Consider the following 13,605-nt stretch of genomic DNA (forward strand, 5'->3'; position numbering starts at 1 on the left):
AGACAAAAGACAGTAAACAAACAAGCGAATAAATAAATCATTATATATTAAAAAAAACAGAAAATGGAAAACAGAAAAGGACCTACAAAAACAAATCTAAAACTATTAAGAAAGTGTCAGTAAGAATGTACATAGCTACAATTTGAGTAGGTACTACATACTTTATTTTTATTCATTATGATTGATGGTATATTTTATTTTATTTTTTCAATAATGATTTTTATTTTTTCCATTATAGCTGGTTTACAGTGTTCTATAAATTTTCTACTGTACAGCAAGGTGACCAAATCACACATACACGTATACATGGTTTTTTCTCACATTATCATGCTTCGTCATAAATAACTAGATACATTTCCGAGTGCTATTCAGCAGAATCTCATTGCTTAGCCATTCCAAAAGCAATAGTTTGCATCAATTTAACCCAAATTCCCAGTCCATACCACTCCCTCCCCTTCCTATTGTAACTGGCAAAAAAAGAAGACAATGGGTATATCTGAAAAAAAAGCCTGATCTAGTTGCAAATTTACTAAGTTATAAAAGAAGAATAACAAATCGTTAGTGGAAGAAATTACTATTTAATTGAAATGATGAAAAATTATCTTCATTTCTTGATAAATTTCAACAGATTTGAATTTAAATGTGAAAATTTTGACTTTAACAAAGTTCAGTTAAAATAATCTTGAATGTTAATATTTGTCTAAATATAACATTTCTCAATGCTTGCTTTAAAAATTAAACTACAACAAAACAAAAAACATTATACAAAAGTCCCATAATTCACCACTAGCGACATCTTCCAACACCTTCTTCATTATTGACTGTTTCATTTAAGGTATTGTCAATTTGAGAAGTGAAAAATGGAGTCTCATTTTCTGCAATGGCAAAAACTCTTCTAACAATCCCAATTACTTTTTACTGCCAGTCTCTGAGGACGCTAAAACAATCAAATGAATTTTCTCCTTTATTCCTCCTGTCAAGGGATACCTTTATATACTTTTGTCTTTTGAAGTTCAGAGCAGAAAATGAAATTACTGGATGATGAAGACTAGACATCTAGGATCTCATATTGATGTTATTTCTGAAGTCCAAGTGCAACTGGTAGGTTACATAATCCTGACATGTTACCCTACCCATATACCACATCTATCACACTGGTTTCATCTACAATGTAAGTGTGTCCATACTGATAAAATTCAAATGCCAAATAATAACTGAGAGGAGGGCTGCAAAGAGGAAATTATCCTGGAGAAAACTGATTTTTATACAAATGGAAAACGGATACAAAAATAACTGTAATTGTGATCACTGGGAATTAAGATAATGATACAGTAATCCAGGGCAAATAAATTATGCTTAGGGAAAAGGAAAAAAAAAAAAGAATGTACATAGCAATAATCACCTTAAATATAAACAATTTAAATGATACAACCAAAAGACCTAGACTAGCTGAATGGATATACACATAAATTGTATTTATATGCTGTATACAAGATACCCACTTCAGACCCAGAGAAACATACAGATTAAAATTAAGGCATTGGAAAAAGATATTCCATGCAAATGGAAATTGAAAGAAAGCTGAAATAGCAATACTCTTATCAGAAGAAATAGGTTTTCAATAAAGACTGTTATCAGAGACAAAGAAGGACAATACATAATGATCAAGAATTAATCCATAAATAAATAACAATTATAAATATATATATACCAAAAATAAGAGAAAATCAATATATCAGGTAAATGTAACAGACATAGTGGAAAAATTGACAATAACAATAACAAAGGGGGCTTTAACACCCCATTTATTTCAAAGGACAGATCATCCAGACAGAAAATCAATATGGAATCACAGGCTTTAAGTTACTGGTTAAACCAAGAGAAATTAATTTATATTTATGGAGCACTCATCTGAAAGCAGCAGAATAAATTTTCTCCTTGAGTGGTCATGAAATATTCTTCAGGATAGTTTACATGCTGGGCCACAATGTGACCCTTGGTAAATTTAGGAAAATTGAAAGCATCTCAAGAATATTTTCTGATTAAAGTGCATAATTAGAAACCAATTAAAGGGGAAAAATGCAAAAAAAAACTCCAAAGCATATGGATGATAAACTCTATGCTACTCAACCACCAATAGATCTTGAAAGAAATCAGAGGAAATCAAAAACTACCTATGAAAAATGAAAACAAAAACAGTATCATTAAAAACTTCTGGGATGTAGCTAAAGCAGTTCTAAGAAGGAAGTTTATAGTGATACAAGCTTACCTGAAGAATCAAGAAAAATCATGAGTAAACAACTTAAGCTCACATTTAAAGCAAACAATAAAAAAAAAACAAAGTCAAAAGTTAGTAGAAGGAAGGAAATTATAGAGATTCAAGCAGAAACAAAGCAAATACAGATGAACAATAAAAAATATCACTGAGACCAAGATCTGGTTCTTCGAAAAAAATAAGCAATATTGATCAATTTTAGGTAAAATCTTCAAGGAAAAAGAGAGAAGGCCCAAATCAATAAAATTAGGATTGAAAGAGGAGAAAATATAACCAACACCCCAGATATACAAAGGATCATATGAGACTACCACAATCATCTTTATGCCAATAAAATGGATAACCTAGAAGAAATGGACAAATTCTTACAATGGTAAAATCTCCCAAGACTGAACCAGGAAGAAAAAGAAAATATGAACAGACCATTTACAATTACTGAAATTGAATCTCTGATTTAAAAATTCTCCACAAAATGAAACTCTAGGACAAGATACATTCACAGAAATATTCTATCAAATACTTAAGATGAGTTATCAACTATCCTCCAAAACTATTTCCAGAAATTTTCAGAGGAAAAAATACTTCCGAATTCATTGTATGATTCAACCATCACCCTGATACTAAAACCCAGCACCAATAACACCAAAACAATCCCAGAAAATTACAGGGCAATGACACTAATGAACAGAGATGCTAAATTTGTCAACAAAATTCTAGAACAGAGAATTCAGGAATATATTTAAAAAAATTTTATCTTAGGGGTACAAACTTTATTTCATTATTTTTAAATCACTCGCATAATACACCATATTAACAAATTGAAGAATGAAATCCATATAATCATCTCAATAGACACCAAAAAATCTTTTGATAAATTCAACATCAATTTATGATTAAAAACCTCAGAATTTGGTCATAAAGGGGACCTACCTCAAAAGAATAAAAGTCATATATGAAAAACATAGCTAACATAATACTCAATGAAAAGCTGAATCCACTTTTTTTCTAAGATAAGAAACAAAACAAGGATATCCAGTTTCACTACGTTTTTGGGGGTGAGGGGGCAGTGCCTGAAACATGTGGAAGGTCCTGGGCCAGGGATCAAACCTGCACCCTATCAGGAACACAGGCTGCTGCTGTGACAATTCCAGATCCTTAAACTACTGCACAGCAACTGTACTCCCATTCTCACAATTTTATTTAACATAATTTGGAAGTCCTATCTACAGCAGTCAGAGAAGAAAAGGAAATAAAAAGGAAACCAAATTGGGAAAAAATAAGTAAAACTATTACTGCTTGCAGATACCAGACTGGCCTTGGTCAGTGGGTTAAGTTTCCAGCCTTGTCATGAGCTGTGGTGTAGCTAGCAGATGTGTCTCAGATCCCGTGTTGCTGTGTCTGTGACTGGCAACTGCAATTCCACTTTGACCCCTAGCCTGGGAATTTTCATATGCCACAGGTGCGGTCCTAAAAATCAAAAGTAAATAAATAAATAAAAAGAAAGGCTTTCAATATGAAAATATAAACATATTTAAAGGATATAAATGCATTTCAAATAAGCATAATTTACGTGGATAAATATGAAAAAACATATTAACATAAAGTAATCAAAAAGACAGGTAAAACAGTGATGTGCTTATCAAATTGACTGAGATGGAAAAATGTATACACTTTAATGCCAGCTCACATGAAGTTATATATCATAGTGTAAAAGAGAACAAACCTAACAGCACAAAAGATCTATTCTTTAGCTTAATACTTTGTTACCTGTACTTAACCATGCTGTATCTGCACCTTTATAAAACAGTGTTGTTTATAGCCTAAAATATGTCAATGTTCTTCTTTGCAGGCTTGACCTTTAAAGATATAACTATTTTACATTCATATAGAGATGAAAGCTTGGAGAATAAAAAATAATTGCCTTATTGGAGGTTTATAGACATATTATAACCAGACCTAGCTGAGGGCTGCAAAAAACAAAGAAGTTTGTAAGAACATCTCTCATTTTACAAGAAGGCTGAATTCTAATTTGAGTAAGATGGCTCTTGGGGGCACTAATCCACCACATTCTTGGAGTTTTGGCTTTCTGAGTAAAATTGCTATTCCTTGCCCAAAAGTCTTATTTCTTGATTTATTTCCCTGCTATATAGCAAGCATTAGGAACTTGGACTCCATAACAAATTTTGGTGAACCTGTCAGGAGCATCAACCCTCATGGGCAACAAGCTCTGATTGGGAAATTGGGGGTAAGACACTAGCAGCTGCTGGGGCACTTTTCCTCATGTTACCCCCTTCCCTTAAAAATTCCCTTTAGTGGCACCGATTCCCCAGCACTTTGCAGTTAGGCCAAGGAATCCACATCTTAGAGTCTATGGGCTCATATTAGCAGAGCAAGTTGCTCTGGGGTGAACATCCAGAAAATCACTTTTCTTTCATTTGGGGCTTTTTTATCCAGAATAAGGCATTTTTCTTTTTTTTGTGTTTGAATGGGTACCCTATTGAAGAGAAGAAATAGTTGCTGGACTTTGATCTGTGAACTGGTTTGTTTGTATTGTGTGTGTGCCATTTGTATTCGTTTGTCTTGTACTTCTGTCTTGAAAAGATAGGGTTGTTTTCATCTATCCCTAAAGAAAGCTCTCTAGGGCACATTTTGGAGAAGCAGGCTCATTATATTTTATTGTAAAAAGATATGACCATGGAACCTGTTAGGATCTCTAGAAGGGATTGGTTCAGGGCTATCTTGGGATTCGATGTACCATGTACTGTATTTAAAGCAAAAGTTACCTAGTGCCACACTTGCTTTGATAATTAACAAAAGGCTTTGCTTGAGGTCTCTTGAGTCATTGGCATGGATCCAACAGCTCTCCAAGGAGTCACATTGCATGAGGGTTGAGTGGAAAGTTCTTGTGCTTGAGAGTTTAAGATTTTCTATTTATTGTTTGTTTTTTGTTTTAATTAGTTTTATTACTGATTATTTACAGCCAGATCAATTTTTGGTTGTTTAAAACTTTTACAGATGCCAAATGGAGGAAAGGAACACACACACACACACACACACACACACACACACAATCTTGTTGTTAAAAGTGGGATATACCCAGGGAAAAGAGAAGTGTTCCATTGATTCCTAAATTCACCAAAGGCCCCAGTCCAGAATTCAGCCTGTTTGGTTGATCCTGAGGCAAAAAGAAGTCCTTTTAGTGGATAGAGAGGATCAGTTGCTATTTACAAATTTTCAATAAAATATCTTTGTCCAATCCCACAATTAGAGTTATTCTACAAGAAAGTACGGAGGAATAATAAAATCACCTATGTTCAGGCATTTCTTCTATTACAGAGAGGAAAGTAAGAGAAGGAAGGGAAGAAGAGTGAGGATATTTTGCTTCAAATAGATGCATCCCTTCCACTGCCTACCATTACTAAACTGCAAGTAAAAATTACCAGTGCCGGGGCATAGTGCAAAAAAATAAATAAACAAAAATAAAATACCTAGGAATAAACCTGACCAAGGAGGTGAAAGACATATGTTAAAAATTACAAAACATTAATCAAGGAAATTAAAGATGATTCAAAGAAGTGGATAGATATCCCATGTTCCTATATTGGAACCATCAATATTGTTAAAAAAGCCACACGACCCAAAGCAATCTACAGATTCAATGTGATTTCTATCAAATTACCCATGACTTTTTTCACAGAATTAGAACAAATAATCTGAAAATTTACAAGGAAATATAAAAGACCCCAAATTGCCAAAGTAATCCTGAAGGGGAAAAAAACAACACGGATGCATAACTCTCCCAGAATTCAGACAATGTTACAAAGTTACAGTCATCAGCACATTGTAGTACTGGTACAAAAACAGGCATATGGATCAATGGAACAGGATAAAGACCCCAGAAATAAAGCCAGACACCTATGGTCAAATAATCTTTAACAACAGAGTCAAGAATATAAAATGGAGAAAAGACAGTCTCTTCAGAAAGTGATGCAGGGAAAACTGGATAGGTACATGTAAATCAATGAAACCAGAACACATCCTCACACCATTCACATAAATAAACTCAAAATGGCTTAAGGATTTCAACATAAGACAGGACACCACAAAATTTCTAGAAGAAAACATAGGAAAAAAATATTCTCTTACATAAACAGTACAAATCTTTTCTTAGGTTAGTTTCCCAAGGCAAAATATTAAAAAAGTAAAAACGAAAATAAGCAAATTGGACCTGTTCAAACTTAAAATATTTTGTACAGAAAAGGAAACCATAAAAATATAAACAAAAATGAAAACAAAGAGACAACCTATGGAATAGGAAAAAACAGATGCAAACAATGCAACATACAAGGGCCTAATCTCCCAAATATATAAATACCACATACAAATCAACAACAACAACAACAAAAAACCCAATCAAAAAGTGGGCAGAAGACCTAAAAAGACATTTCTCCAAAGACATAAAAATGACCATCAGAAATATGATTAAAATGCTCAGCATCACTTAATTATTAGAGAAATGCAAATCAAAAAATACAATGAGGAGTTCCCATCATGGCGCAGTGGTTAACAAATTTGACTAGGAACCATGAGGTTGTGGGTTCGACCCCTGGCCTTGCTCAGTGGGTTAAGGATCTGGTGTTGCCGTGAGCTGTGGTGTAGGTTGCAGACGCGGCTCGGATCCCGCATTGCTGTGGCTCTGGCATAGGCTGGCAGCTACAGCTCTGTTTAGATCCCTAGCCCGGGAACCTCCATATGCCATGGGAGCGGCCCTAGAAAAGGCATAAAAGACAAAAAAAAAAAAAATACAATGAGGTCAGAATGGTCTCACACCCATCAGAATGGCAATTATTAGTAGTTCAACAAATAACAAACATGGACAGGGTGCAGAGAAAAGGGAATCATCTTCCACTGCAGGTGGGAATGTAAATTGGTACAACCACTATGGAAAACAGTATGGAGGTTTTTCTTACTCCTGGGCATCTATCCAGACAGAACTACCATTCAAAAAGATACGTGAGCCCAAATGTTCATAGCAGCATTATACATAATAGCAAAGGCATGGAAACAACTTTTTAAGATGTGGTACATTAATAGAATGCAATACTACTCATACATTAAAAGAACAACATAATACCATCTGCAGCAAAATGGAGGCAACTAGAGATTCTCACTAAGTGAAATAAATCAGAAAGAGAAATACAGATATTATATGATATCACTTGTATGTGGAATCTAAAATATGGTACAAATGAACCTACATAAGGAACAGAAACAGAATCACAGACATGGAAAACAGACTTGTGGTTGCGAAGGGTAAGCATAGAGGGAATGCGATAGATTGGAATTTTGTGTTAGTAGATGCAACAATTACGTTAAGAATGAATGGGCAATGAGGCTCTACTGCATACCACAGAGAACTGTGTCTAATATTTTTGGGTAGAATATGATGGGGGATGATATGAGAAAAAGAATGATAGATAGATAGATAGATAGATAGATAGATAGATAGGTAGAGAGAAATGCAAATCAAAAAATACAATGAGGAGTTCCCATTGTGGCGCAGTGGTTAACAAATTCAACTAGGAATTTTGCTGTACTTTGGAAATTAGCACATTTTAAATCAACTATATTTTAAAACAAAAGAAAATCTTATGGGTTAAAAAAATAAACAGCAAAAATATATCAAACAGCAGAGGGAAATAGAGCCATTATTTTGTAGTAATTTTAAATTGAGTATAATCTATAAACATATTGAATCACTCTGTAGCATACCTGAAACTAATATTGTAAATAAACTCTAATTCAATCAATCAATTAATAAAAATAAATAAACAATAGAAGTTTTTAAAAGAGGAAGATGCAAGGTGAAATATCACTTTTCTGAATGCTGCATTGAGTTCCCAAAAGTCAGGAAGCCCTAAGAAATAAGCCATCTTTAAGCAAGTAATAGTATATCTAATGTAAAGAGGAAGGACATTGGAAAAGGGAAAACCCCAAGTTAAAATGAAGGCTGAGTAAAAGAAAAGCAGTGAGTCTTCTCAGATAGTAAAAAGGGAAGAATGCTTAGCTGATGAATGAAGAGGGACAGGTATTTCTCTGGACTTGTTATTTCAATTAAAATATCCCCACAGGAGCCCTGTTTACAATTGACATTGGGAGAAAAACTGATTAACTTTTCTAGTAGGCACAGGGACAAAGTATTCCATTCTATATACCAAGTTAGCATGTACAGCATATCAATCTACCCCAACCACTGGGATATCAGGAGAATGGCAGATCCACTCTATTTTTGCAAACATTGGAGTCATTTAGGTGACATGCTGTTACAACATGGTTTCTTATATATGCCTAAATGCCCTTTTCCCCTCCAGGACCAAGATCTCCTCTCTAAATCTGTAGATGGCTGTCATACAAAACTCAGAAAAAGATAGAACTTCACCCTGAGGACTATGAAAATGTAAGACCAGAAAAGTGGACACAGTGTAGACCAGGAAGGGCCCTAAACATACAGCCTATAAAATCTTCTTTAAAAAAAAAAAAAGAATGTTGGGAAATATCAGATACTTCTTGGTGTTTGTGGTCACTTTTTTCAGGATAAATGGAAGCATTCACCACTTGGACAGAAAAAAAAAATCTGAAGTAGTTATAGTCATTAGTAAGGAAATGTGGATTGCCTGGCACCTTTCAAAATGACAATGAACTTGCATTTGTCTCCATTATAACACAATAGGTAACATATTGATCTGAAACTAAATTCATTATGGCAACCACCATCAACAGGAAAAACTAAAAACAAATAAATAAATGATATATAAAATATATCAGGAGATTAATTTTACCTGAGGTAAGTTCTTGGCAGATGATCTGCCATGGTTTAAGTGGCTCCCAGAAGCAAGCTTAAATTAATCTCTTTTGAAATATTGTATGGTAGGCCATTCCAGGTGTCTTCCCAGGCAGGGTAATGTCTTAAAGGACCTAGCAGTTGCTGACAATGCTAAGACAATAGGTACTATTAACATCGGTTCAAAGAGTTTGCTTCCAATATGTTTGCTTACCCAACTGAGGAGGTTCTGTACCCTTTCCAGCCAGGGGATCAAGTTCTCTTCAAATTCTGGAGAGAACAAAGATCCAAACATCCACTTGCAGCTAAGTGATCAAGACCATAAGAGATTCTGCTGACACTCACTACTCTGCTAAAAGAGACAAGATAAAACTGTAGATCAAAACCCATTCCTCCAAGGAGGTTGAGAGAAGATGGTGGAGTAGTAGGATGTGAGGCTCACATACTCCCACAAATACATTGAAATCCATCTAAATGTGGGACTGTTTGTTGAACACTGACAAAAGACCTCAGGATTCAGATAGAGCAAGAAAATCTTTACAAAACTGAGTAGGACAAAAGAAAGAAGAAAATGAGAGAGAAAATGAGAAAGGAAGTAGGACAGGACCTGCACCCCTAGGGTGGAGCTGGAAAAATGAAAATCTCCTGCACCCTGGGAAGTTCTCCCACCAGCAAGATCAGCTGGGATATAGGAGAAACTTTAGAGTATCAGAGGAGAACACAGTAATGAGTGAGAAGCAGTTAAAATGGAAAGATTCCTCCACTAATGATCAGTGCTACCACCATGAAATACCCAACCATATGTTGGTAAGTGCAGAGGTTGGAAACTAAAACTCCAGCTTTGGAGGTCAGACTCAGGGAGAGAGCTGGGGTTGGCTATGTGGGAAAAAACCTGGCCTTGGCCATGCAGAAATAGCCTGGAGAGACTGGAGTCTAAGGTGTACACATTTGAAGGTGTAAACTGAGGAAACCCAGGTGTTCTTGGAGGCTAGGTGCATTATTTGGGGGCAGGATCTACCACTAGAGCCTTGTTCCTTGGGCACTCTCTCAGGCTGCAGGACACCAGTGGCTCAAAATCCTGGAAGCACCCAGGAGTGACTGTTGCCTAGCAACAGCTTGGGAGCATCCCCTGCCCTTAAGGTTGCAGAGAATACCAAGCAGGCCAAGTGATCTTGGGAATAGCACAAGCTCTGAGATCTCTGCCAGCAAATGGGAAGGGGATCACAGAATTGGCATACACTGTGAGGCTGTCCAAAGGAGACAAAAAATCTGCTGGTGCATTTTCTGCCCCGAGGCAGCAAGAGAGATCACTCCTGCTATTGGCCCTGAAGAGGAAGTGACTGCATGAACAGATACAGAGAGAACATTTTAGCAACAGTTAAGTAACAGCCCCCATCCTTGGGGCTACAGAGAATGCTCCATAGAGTTACCAAACAAAGGGAGGGACTTTGGAAGAGTGACTCCCCCACACAGATATAGAGAGAAGTCCAGAGAACATTCCTGGCATTGGGAGGGAGTGCAGGAAAAGCTTCTGTATTTTCCAGCTACAGGAAATGATCCTGAGAGAGTCACAGTAGTAGGAGGGGTCAAAGGAGTCATTGCTGCACCCCACCCACCCACTGAAAAAGCAATCCTGTGAACTGTGAACCACTGCCAACTCTCTCATGGACTCCATTACTAGGAGCCACCTGGCTCCAGGAGAGATAGTATGGTACAAATGCTCCCATCACATGCTCTGGGTATGTGAGAATTGCAGGAATAGTTACCAGCTCCTGCACTACATACCTGCTGTCAAAGAAATTATAATCATAGAAAGTTAGACAATATGAGACAACAAAGAAATAGCCTTCAGATAAAAAACCAGGACAAAAACAACTAAATGAAGAGGATTGGGTAATACATCTAAAAAAAAATAAGACTTCAGTATGATAATAATAATGATGGTAAAAGAAGAAATAAAATATCACTGTTTACAGATGACATGATACTATACCTAGAAAATTCTAAAGACACTAGAGGAAAACTGTTAGAACTCATAAATAACTTTGGTAATGTTGAAGAGTAAAAAATTAATACACACTGCATTTCTATATACTAACAATGAATGGAAAGATAAATTTGAGAAAACATCCCACTTATCATCATATCGAATATAATAAAATACCTAGGAATAAATCTACCCAAAAGGAACAAAAGACCTGTACTCTGAAAATTATAAGACACTGATGAAAGAAATCAAAGGTGACACAAACAGATGAAAGACCTACCATGCTCTTGGATGGGAATAATTTTGTTAAAATGACTCTACTACCCAAGGCAATTTAGAGATTCAATGAAATTCCTATCAAATTACTAAGAACATTCCTCACAGAACTAAAACAAAATATTTTAAAATTTGTATGGAAACACAGGAAGATATCAAAGAGCCAAAGCAATATTGAAAAAGAAAAATGGAACTAGAAGAGTCAAGCTCCCAGACATCAGACTATGTTACAAAGCTACAATTATCAAAACAGTATGATGATATCACAAAAATATAATATAGATTGATAGAACAGGATAGAAAGCCAAGAAATAAACCCAAGCACCTATATTCAACTAATCTATTACAAAGGAGGAAAGAACATATAATGGAAGAAAGACAGATAGACACTTCAATAGGTGGTGCTGGGAAAACTGTACAACTCCATGTTAAATAATGAAATTAGAACACACCCTCACACCATTAACAAAAATAAACTCAAAATGGATTAAAGGCCAACACACAAGTTCAGATACTTGAAACTCCTAGAGGAAAACAGGCTGAACTCTCTTTGACATAAATCACAGTAATATTTTGTTTAATCTACCTCCTAGAATAATGATAATAAAAACAAAAATAAAGAAATGGAACATAATTAAACTTAAAAGCTTTTTCATAGGAAATGAAACTATTAAAAAAAGAAATAAGTACCCACAGAATGGGAGAAAATATTTGCAAACAATGCAACCTACAAAGGCTTAACCACCAAATTATACAAACAGCACATATAACTCAAAAGAAAAACAACAAACAACCCAATTGAAAAATGGGCAGAAGACCTAAATAGACATTTCTCCAAAGAACACATACAAATGGCCGTAGGCACTTGAAAAAAATGCTCAACATCTCTAATTATTAAAGAAATGCCTATCAAAACTACAATGAGGTATGACCTCAAAGCAGTTAGAATGGCCATGATTTTATAGTCAACAAATAACAAAAGGTAGAGAGGGTGTGGAGAAAAGGGAAACTTCCTTCACTGCTGGGAATTTAAACTGCTAAAACTACTATAGAAAACAGTATGAAAGTTCCTCAGAAAAATAATATAAAATTATCATATGATACATCATTCCCACTCCTGGTCATGTATCTAGACAAAACTTTCATTCAGAAAGTTGCATCCACCCTTATGTTCACTGCAGCACTATTCACAATGGCCAGTACATGGAAAGAAAATAAATGCCCACTGACAGATGAATTTTTTGAAGAAGATGCAGTACATTAATACAATGGAATACTACTAAGCCATAAAAAGAACAACATAATGTCATTTGGAGAAACATGGATGCAACTAGAGAGTGCCATACTAAGTTGCAAAAGACAGAAAGAGGAAGACAAATACCATATGATATCACTTGTATATAGAATCTAAAATATGAAAGAAATGATCCAATCTATGAATCAGAAACAACAGAAACAGATCACAGATATGGATACCAGGAGGGAGGGGGGGAAATATGGGATGGATGGGGGATTTGGGCTTGGTATGTAGAAACTCTTACATTTAGTTGGATAAGCAATGAGTTCCTACTGCCCAGTGCAGAGAACCATATTCTATATCTTGGGGTAGAACATAATGAAAGACAGTATGAGAAAAAAAAAAAAAATGTATATATATATATGACTGTGTCACTATGCTGTACAGCAGAAATTGACACAACACTGTAAATCACCTATACTCTAATAAAAAATAAACTAAAAATGAAACCCACTCCTCCAGAAATTGGATGGGATGAAGAAAACTTGGTTCTATGTACCATTAGAACCTCTTGAGTGTCTGATTCAAATTGAGCCTCCTATCAGACAAGTAAATGATGTATTTTGCTCTATATTTTTTTACTAGACTGCTGATGGCCACTTGTTGGAAAGTCTCAAAGGGGACAATAACTCCCCTTTCTGAAAAATATATGCAGGATTTAAATATAGCATAAGCCAGAGAATCCTGGGTTTCCTCACCCTAGTGTTGGGTGCTTGTTCAGGTGCTTGTTTAAGTATTGTAATAGAGCCATAGATAGGAAAGCAATATCTTTCCCACCTAGGACTCAGGAATACTCAGACCTACTTGAATAGATGCAAGAAAAAATAATCCAGCATCAAGAAGTTTACAACAACTATACACACTCCCTCCTTCTTAAGTATCAAAGAAATTTGAATTCTAACCCAGGTAATATGGTTCTTGGGACATTA

This window comes from Sus scrofa, chromosome 2 (genome assembly GCF_054392235.1).
Source record: "Sus scrofa isolate SSC_HxYL_T2T_F1_AM1 chromosome 2, Sscrofa_HxYL_maternal_Yorkshire_Landrace_v2.0, whole genome shotgun sequence".
NCBI classification, from domain to species: domain Eukaryota; kingdom Metazoa; phylum Chordata; class Mammalia; order Artiodactyla; family Suidae; genus Sus; species Sus scrofa.